The sequence below is a fragment of the Xenopus laevis genome, chromosome 7L (assembly GCF_017654675.1).
Source record: "Xenopus laevis strain J_2021 chromosome 7L, Xenopus_laevis_v10.1, whole genome shotgun sequence".
Lineage (NCBI taxonomy): Eukaryota > Metazoa > Chordata > Amphibia > Anura > Pipidae > Xenopus > Xenopus laevis.
Window position 1 is genome coordinate 54,747,111 of NC_054383.1, and position 9,250 is coordinate 54,756,360.

Sequence of the window (9,250 nt, forward strand, 5' to 3'; positions counted from 1 at the left end):
GATCCAGTTTAGAAAAGATCTTAGCCTCCGCTAAACGTTGAAAAAGTTCAGGAATAAGAGGAAGTGGATAACGATTCTTAACCATGATCTTGTTCAGATCCCGGTAATCAGTACACGGCCTTAAAGAATGATCTTTTTTTTCAACAAAGAAGATCCCGGCTCCTGCTGGAGAAGAAGATTGTCGAATGAAACCTTTGGCCAGATTCTCATCTAAATAAGAACGAAGTTCCGATAGTTCAGACTCGGACAATGGATAAACTCGTCCAAAAGGAATCTGAGCCCCTGGAAGAAGATTAATAGGGCAATCATAAATACGATGAGGAGGCAACTTGTCTGCCCCTTTCTTATTGAAAACGTCCGTAAATTCCCAGTAAGCTTGAGGAAGAAGATTATGAATTTCGGAAGCAGGAGATAAAGAACAGACTCTGTTGAAAGAGAAAATGCATTGAGAGGAACAAAAATTTGAAAGAAAGTTCACTTCACCGGTAGTCCAGTTGATGGACGGGTTGTGTTTCTGCAACCAGGGTAGACCCAGAATGATGGGAAATAGAGGCGAAGAAACCACATCAAAGTTCATGACTTCAGTATGCCCTTTATTTAACACAACAAAAAGTGAGACGGTCTCTTGCACCACAGGGCCCGAGGTAATCAGGGAACCATCTGCCACACGGAGGGCTATGGGGTTCTTTTTGGACTGGAGTGGGATCTGGAACTGTAGCGCCACTTTATTGTCCAGGAAACACCCGCTGGCCCCAGAATCAAGGATTGCTTGAAGCTCTACCCGCTTGTCTCCCCACTGTAATGATAAAGAGACAGTCAGGAGAGGCACAGGGACATGGCAACTGGAAAAGTCTCTTTCGAAAATCCTCTTACCCGTTGGACGAATCGGACAACCCCGAAGCAAGTGACCTGCCTGTCCACAATAAAGGCAGAGGTTGAGTCTGCGACGTCTGATCCGTTCCTCTGGAGTTAACGCAGATCTAATGGCTCCAATCTGCATCGGCTCTGGGGCTGCACTGAAGACGGGTGGTGGAACAGCTGGAGGAAAAGTGGAAGGCACTCGGATAGGAGGTGGAGCGGTTGGTAGCATCCAAGACTGAGGTGGAAGACCCGCTCTTTCTGCCTCTTCTTCCTCTTTGCGCTCCCTGAGCCTCCGATCGAGTTGGATGGCCAGACAGATGAAGTCCTCCAGACTGTCGGGAATGCCAGTACGGGCCAATTCATTTTTTAGTTCAGAAGAAAGGCCGAAGCGATACTGGTTCTTAAGCGCAGCCGGATTCCACTCCGTGTCATCTGCCCATTGCCGGAATTCCAGGGTGTAGTCTTCCGCTGGACGGTTACCTTGCTTCAAGGCACGCAGGGCGGCTTCAGCAGTAGTGGCTCTGTGCGGATCATCAAAAAGAACTGCCATGGCATCAAAGAAGGAGTCAACTGTGGACAATGCAGGACTATGGCGATCCATAAGACGAAAGGCCCACGTCTGTGGTTCTCCCGTCAGAAAAGAGATGATCACCCCGACCCGGGTCTGCTCAGAGGGATAGGTGTGAGGTTTGAGAGTAAACAGTAGCTTACAATTGCTCCTAAAATTCCGGAACAACTTCCGATCACCCGCAAACTTCTCCGGAAAGGCCACCTTAGGTTCCGAAATCTCACCTGGACTTCCGCTGGAATCGGAGGAGTTGCAGCTGCCGTGGAAGGGAGAACAACCGGTGGTTGGGTCCTAATGTGCTCCTGTAGCTGAGCATAGCCACTTTGCAGCTCCCGGACGGCTTGCGTAAGAGAAGATAGTTGTTGCGTCAGGACTGCAAACGGGGACGCCCCTTCAGCTGGATCCATCTTTGGCCTGGTTATACTGTCAGGACTTACCAGTATAATCCAGACGTAGAAGAGGCTGGAGCAGAAGTAAATGAACCCACAATCGCCTCACACAACCGCTACCCACCTGGAGTGGAACAGGGAGCAGGGTTGTGGAGAGTAGCCAGTGAGACGATCAGCGAAGTACAAGGGATGAGGCAAAGTCGTAGTCAGGAGATCCGAGGTCAAAAGGCAGGCAGAAATATTCGTAGTCGATAAACAGGCAAGAAGGTCGAGACAGGCGGCAGTAATCAAAGTCCGGTTTCAGGCAAGGGTCAATAATCAGAATCCAAAGTTCAGAGTCGCTAGGGTTTCAGTCGAAATAACCTAATAACCAGGCAATGCATGTTAATCTGGTTTGGGTTTAAATACAGGAGTTTTGGCGCCAAACTGGCGTCATTGCGCTGATGTCGCGGAGCTGACGCCAGCACGTCCGTCACAGGCGTTTCCGCCTACGTCCTTGCGCCCGCGACCGTCGCCTACGTCCTTGCGCCCGCAACCGTCGCCGGCGCCTCCGCGTCCGCGACCGTCGCCGGCGTCCCGCGTCAGACGCCGACGCGCATTAGCGCGTCCGCGCCTGCGCCGGACAGGACGCAAGCATGCATTCTCACAAATTTCAGTCCCAAGGTCCTTTCTTTAAGAAACCTAAAAAACAAGTTAGAAGGTTCATTTGGGAACATATTAAACCTAAGATCGTACACCACCTAATGATCCTGACCAACAGAAATAGAGGGCTTGCAGTTCCGGATATTGAACGGTACTATAAGGCAAATATATATCCTCCCTAAGTGAAAGGCGGCTGTAATAGGTGGCTGAGGCTGGGATCTTGGGGTTTGTTCTCGGTTCGGGATACCATATGTAGCAATAAAACCTACCAAGGTCCCAGAGCGTAGCCCTGGTCAGTCTATTCCCAAACCTAGGGGATAAGATGATGGAGAAAATTCTTACCCATATTTTTATTGCAGGTAGACTAATAGCAAGAGCCTGGAAGAAGCCAGAGGCTCCCACCTACCCCCAATTATTGGCAGAAATTGACTAATATACAGTATGAGAGAGAAGACCTTTGTGCCATGAACCACTCATTTAGTGATAATCACAAATGGGAACAATGGACCAAATTCTATCATAAGAACAAACCATAATTAGTGATTATAATCAGGTGTTTCTGCCCAACCATAGGTTTACTTTTGGTAAATAATAAGTCACGTGGAGCTTGCTTGGACTGCACACCAACACCTTGTTCATACCCTGTTTGGACCCCTTTTTCTCCCCCCCAATAGCTTAGCCATTTCATGCCATTTGCAGGTAAATGTGTAAAATGTATAATGAAGCATTAAGTAAGTATAGGACAGACCAGGCATGGGATGTGTTTGAAAAATATAGAAACTTTACAAATATATAACCAGTATATGCTTATGTGTAGATGTGTTGAAAGAGCTTACCGCTGTACAAGGTGGGCCCAGGTGCACATGCCCCAGACCTTCAGCAATTACCAGGAGATTTCAAAAGAGGATGGCACAAGCCTGGAACCCACGAAGTAGTAAAACATTAAACATTGCATGCAAGGCAGTCTCTAGGTCTAAATTTTGACTTTGATGTCTCCTGCTATTTATAATAGTCAGTGCTTTTTTTCCTTTTCTTCTTTTCCCTGTTTATTGATATATTTACTTTGTACTTTATACTTTGTCCTATGTATTTCCTAATTAAGTTAACCTATATAATGCATCAGGCTTGGGGGTGTGTCCAATGAATCCTAGGATTTGAATGTTTTTCTCTGAGTGTCACATTAACCAGCACCTCCTACTTGCTTCCCATTGGCTATTTTTTCTTTTAAATAGTGTGTATGCAATGTTCAATGTTTAGCCTATGACTTTTACTATCTGACTCCGGTTTTACTACTTCGTTGGTTCCAAGCTTGTGGGATATACGTTCTTATGGCACAAAAAGTCTCAATATCCTTTATATATGGATAATGGGTGTGTGTGTGTGTGTATTCCATATTCAATAAGGTCCTTATTGAATTTGGAATGGATAAATACGTGGGCCACTGCACCCAGGCACGTGAACCTTTTATCGAGAGTGCTGGCATCATGGAGTTTATATATAAATATATATATATATATATATATATATATATATATATATATAGAGTTATATATATATATATATATATAGAGTTATATATAGTTATATATTTAACTATAACAAATAAAGGGAAAGTTGTGCTCACCACTAATTTTTAAAATCATTAGGCGGGGGTGCAATAAGGGTGTGACCACAAAATACATATAGACAAATACAAGATTCCTCTGCACTCAACCCATTATCAATATATTTAAGACAGAGACATTTTGTGCATACTGCTACTGAAAAATGCCTTACCCTTTAAACAAAACAGGGATTGTTTGTCCATATATTGCAATATATTTAAGCTGGCCAACTACGTCAAAGTCATCCCATATCTGGCCAGTCCTACACTTAGGGGCACATTTATCAAGGGTCGAATATCGAATTTTAAATACTTCGATATTCGAGCATCGAATTGGTATGCTACGATAATCGAAGGCTGTCTTCGATCGAATACGGCCGCTTTCGATCGAAGGAAAACATTGTTCGATCGATCGATTCCATGCTACGATGCGAAGGTTTGCAAGTATCGAATAGTCGAAGATGATCGAAGGTAGCCTTTGCCCCACTTCTATTCTATACGAATTTTTCATGCCCCACTTCCTTTCTGCCATTTTTTACAAACAGGAAGTCCTCTGGAGGCCATTTTAGGTGCATTTGCGCCCTTAATGCACACTTGCTATTTGGATAAGCCAGGTGGAGGAGGTTTCCAAAGTGCTGCCAACAAAATGGAAAGAAGGAGTGAGGAGGAGGAAGGCGAATGTGGTTCCAGCCCTGATGAGGTGCCCAGGGTGGCTACATCCCACACTACGTGGGATGTACGTCACCACAGGAGGGGGAGAGAGGGGGACAGGGGCTGGAGTGTCAGAGGGAGGGGTTCCTGGGCTGAGGTGGAGGAGGAGAGCCTGTCAGGTGGAGGGTCCCATAGAGGGGGAGAGGAGAGGTCTGGGAGTGGCAGGACTATGAGCTCCCCCAGCTCACGCCACGTGTCCCCCCCAACATCGGGGACACGTGGAAGGTCCCGCACCCCAGCCAGGGGAAGTAGGGCCTCCCCCAGGGCACGCCACGTGTCCCCCCCAACATCGGGGACACGTGGAAGGTCCCGCACCCCAGCCAGGGGAAGCAGGGCCTCCCCCAGGGCCCGCCACGTGTCCCCCCCAACATCGGGGACACGTGGAAGGTCCCGCACCCCAGCCAGGGGAAGCAGGGCCTCCCCCAGGGCACGCCACGTGTCCCCCCCAACATCGGGGACACGTGGAAGGTCCCGCACCCCAGCCAGGGGAAGTAGGGCCTCCCCCAGGGCATGCCACGTGTCCCCCTCAACATCGGGGACAAGTGGCAGTTCCCGCACCCCAGCCAGGGGAAGTAGGGCCTCCCCCAGGGCACGCCACGTGTCCCCCCCAACATCGGGGACACGTGGCAGGTCCCGCACCCCAGCCAGGGGAAGCAGGGCCTCCCCCAGGGCACGCCACGTGTCCCCCCCAACATCGGGGACACGTGGCAGGTCCCGCACCCCAGCCAGGGGAAGCAGGGCCTCCCCCAGGGCACGCCACGTGTCCCCCCCCAACATCGGGGACACGTGGCAGGTCCCGCACCCCAGCCAGGGGAAGTAGGGCCTCCCCCAGGGCACGCCACGTGTCCCCCCCAACATCGGGGACACGTGGCAGGTCCCGCACTCCAGCCAGGGGAAGTAGGGCCTCCCCCAGGGCACACCACGTGTCCCCCCCAACATCGGGGACACGTGGCAGGTCCCGCACCCCAGCCAGGGCTGGAACTACATCGATGACCGCCAGGAGGAGGCAAGAGGAGGAGGAACCCACACCGGCCTCACAGAGGAGGCCAGAGGAGGAGGAGGATATTGAGGACGACGACGGAGATGAGGGCCCCAGTGGGCGAATGGGCCGAAGATTTACCAGTGAAGAGAATGCAGCGCTGGTTGATGAAGTCATCGTGCAATGGGATTGTGTTGTTTGGATGTCGATCCCATCGCATCAATGCTGCCAGACGTAAAAAAATCTGGCAGCTAGTAACGGACAAAGTCAACGCTGTAGGCACTGTACACAGAGATCGCAACACTGTGTACAAGCGCTTCAGTGACCTGAAGCGTTGGATACGGGCGAAGTTTGCTGCCAGGAGAGCAAAGGCCCAGAAGACCGGCGGTGGCCCTTTACCATCTTTGAGGCTGCAGCCTTATGAACGCCGGCTTCTGGACATTATGGGCAGAGAGGTCTGTGAAGGTTTGGAGGGGACATTACATGACACAGACTGGAGAAGTAAGTACATTTTAATACACAACATTCTTACTGCTTTTATCCACATTCTTATCATTTGCCTAAATAACTCATTTCCCCTTTATCATTTAGCTTCTTTGCTTAAGTATTGCTCCTGTTTGCCATTAGAGGATTTTATGTTTCCAGGATTGTTGTTTGTTTTTATAGTAGTTAATTACGTGCAGCTGTAACATTGCCAAAAAGGCAAACGTTTATTAACCATTTCCCTACTAGAACAGAAATGTTTCTAAAGTGGATTAAAAGGGTCGTTGACCTTGAAGTTAACTTGAAGCATGTTATGTTATCATTTTAGACTGTCATATCATTCTATTCCAGTCTCCGATTTATAGGAATGTATGGTTGCTATGGTAATTTACATCCTAGCAACCACATTTTCAAAATAGTCTACTGTAGAGCTGATAAAAAAAAAACCACAATATTGTGTACCATAGGAAAACATTACTTTAAGGTTAACAAACCCTTTAACTTCAGTGTGTAAAAGTGTGAAGCAACAGATGTAGAGCCTACAGCACCTGTATTGTCACCTATTACATTCTGTGCTTCTCACATCATTGCAAACAGTTCCTTTGTGTCATGTATTTAACTTTTCAACCTTAGCATCTCCCTTGCAGTGCCCTGATAGACTCCACATGGACTTTACCATCTCGTTTCCTCGCCCATTACATTTGAGTTATTATTTTAAAGGCTAACTTAAATATTTCCAAAACATGTTGTAGGTCTGTCCATCAGTCTAATAAACAAGTGCAATTGTAGTAGCTTATGACTGTCAAATTTATTTAGCACATTTCTTAACAATTGCAGCACCACCGGGGACAGCGCCACAACCCACGGACATTGACCAGGACCAGGACCAGGACCTTGATCCTCTGCAGCCCCAGGAAGAGGGTGAGGCCGCAGATAGCCCTAGAGGCCCACAAGCTCAAGGTACAGACATGTTTGTGGCCAATGTAGTTGCTTCCTCAAATAGTTTACAACATTACTAATGTCCAATTTCACATTACAGAACATCGAGCTCCCCGGTGCGCCCAGTCGCCAGCCGTGATACCTGTGGTGCCCCCCAGACGTAAGAGCAATGTTTTCCCTAATAAGCCCTTCCTTTATTTGTCTGTGTGTGTGTCACAAACATGCAAAGCACATTTACTGAGTCCCTTATGCAGCCTACTTTATGTGCCTCTTCAGTGTTAATGAAAAGCAGTAGGTTGTTAAAGACAGATTTTGGATAGAATATACATTTTGGGCATTTCCTTATGCGACCAAAGTGTCAATTATATCAGATTCTTCTGCTGCTCTGGCTCTGCATCTCTCCCTTCCTCTTCCTGTGCCTCTCCCGTTCTGACTGTCAGCCTGAAATCACCATACACCATACAGCGCTACTACTATTTCACTCTCTCTCAGCCCCACTTTAAAATCCTACTGATGTCTTTGTGACTGCCCTTGACTGTTGGCTCTGCTCAGCGTACATTCTCACCTGTTGAGTCGACACTTTTCTTTTTCCTTTTACATGGTCCATCTTGCTCCCCCTCACTCCAAGCCACCCACCGTCTCAAGTTTTACTCTGGCTCCTCATGCCTCATAGTAGTTTTCTCCCTCCATGCTGTCTCTGCGGTCTCCCTTTCCACTTGCAGGTTCCCTCTCTGTTCTTGCTCCCACCTCCTATACCACCCCTCTGTCAAGTTTCACTCCCCTCTCCCAGGTTCAATCACCACTCTCATTGTGTGTCTCATACTATCTCCTTAACTTGCAGCTGATGACAAACAAGGCAAACCAAAAACACATATATTTTGACAATATACAGATTAATGTTCTATTTCAAAACCAGTATTGGAATGATTTAGCCCCCCCCCCACACCCAAACATGGAAACACCCAACACCAATTTATCTTCTAAGATTATCTTTGTGAGCTTCCTTTCCCACCTTTGTTTTTTTGTTATGGGTTATGGACATGTCCAATAAATTTAGCGATGTTTATATTTGATTTTTGTTGTAGGTCATGCTGCTGAAGCGGGTGCTGCTGCTCCTGCTGCCGAAGCGCGTGCTGCTGCTCCTGCCGCCGCTGCACCAATTGGGGGACCACCACAGGAGCAACCACAGCGACTGGGTGTGAGACATGGGGACTATATAGGGCTTCTGACTACAATAATTCGTCAGCAACGCCGCCAGGAACTCTGGATGCGCAGATGGTTTGCTCTCATGCATGGCTCCTTCCGCAAAAGCATGCAGAGCATGGAGCAAACCATGGAAAGAAACATCCAGGACCTGGTGGCAAGTATTAGAGAACTGGCTCACCAACCACGGGGTTTTGCTGAGGGTCCAGTCCCTGGTCCTGCTGCTGCTCCCCCTCCACCCCCTGCATCTCCTCAGCAGTGCAGAGGAAGGGGGCGTGGAAGGGGACAAGGTCCTGTCCGAGGGGATAAGCGCAAACGTCCCTAGCTCCAGTCTGTGTCACTTCTCCAACTGACACTGGCCTCTTTGCCCATTTTATCCTGGCAAAGAACTTCGCCAAATTCACGCTTCAGGTGTGACTTTGTCCGTTACCCAGCAATGGGACTGACATCCAAACAACACATCCCATTGTTTAGACCATGCTGCATTCTCTTCACTGAGGGGTGCCATTTTAAGATCTATTGGCACCCTTTCCAATAACATCTGGAAAAGCACTTACAAACATCAAAGTGCATTTGCTCTAACATATTTGTCTATTTATGGTGTTATCAGCACCAAGGTGTGCCATATCTACCATCCATTGGCACCCTTTCCAATAACATCTGGAAAAGCACTTACAAACATCAAAGTGCATTTGCTCTAACATATTTCTATAGTAATGCTGCAGTGTTTCCCAAAACATTCACTTGGGACCAAAATGTTACATGTAAGGCTCAAAGAATTGAAATACTACTCTTTTGCTTGTGTATTTTTCACTAATTAGTTCAAACATAACATATGTTAACATATGCTACCTCTGGCTTACTTTGGCTAC

At 47.8% G+C, this 9,250-nt stretch overlaps 1 protein-coding gene across 1 annotated transcript in view; it reads left to right on the forward strand.

Moving 5' to 3' along the window:
* Window positions 1–8,880, forward strand: part of LOC108711538 — a 79,319-nt gene extending 70,439 nt beyond the window's left edge. Inside the window, exons 4-6 of the transcript XR_005962483.1 lie at window positions 7,074–7,196; window positions 7,276–7,335; window positions 8,261–8,880. The gene's annotated coding sequence lies outside the window, so the exon portion shown is untranslated. The remainder of the gene's footprint in view (window positions 1–7,073; window positions 7,197–7,275; window positions 7,336–8,260) is intronic.
* The last annotated feature ends 370 nt before the right edge of the window (window positions 8,881–9,250 follow it).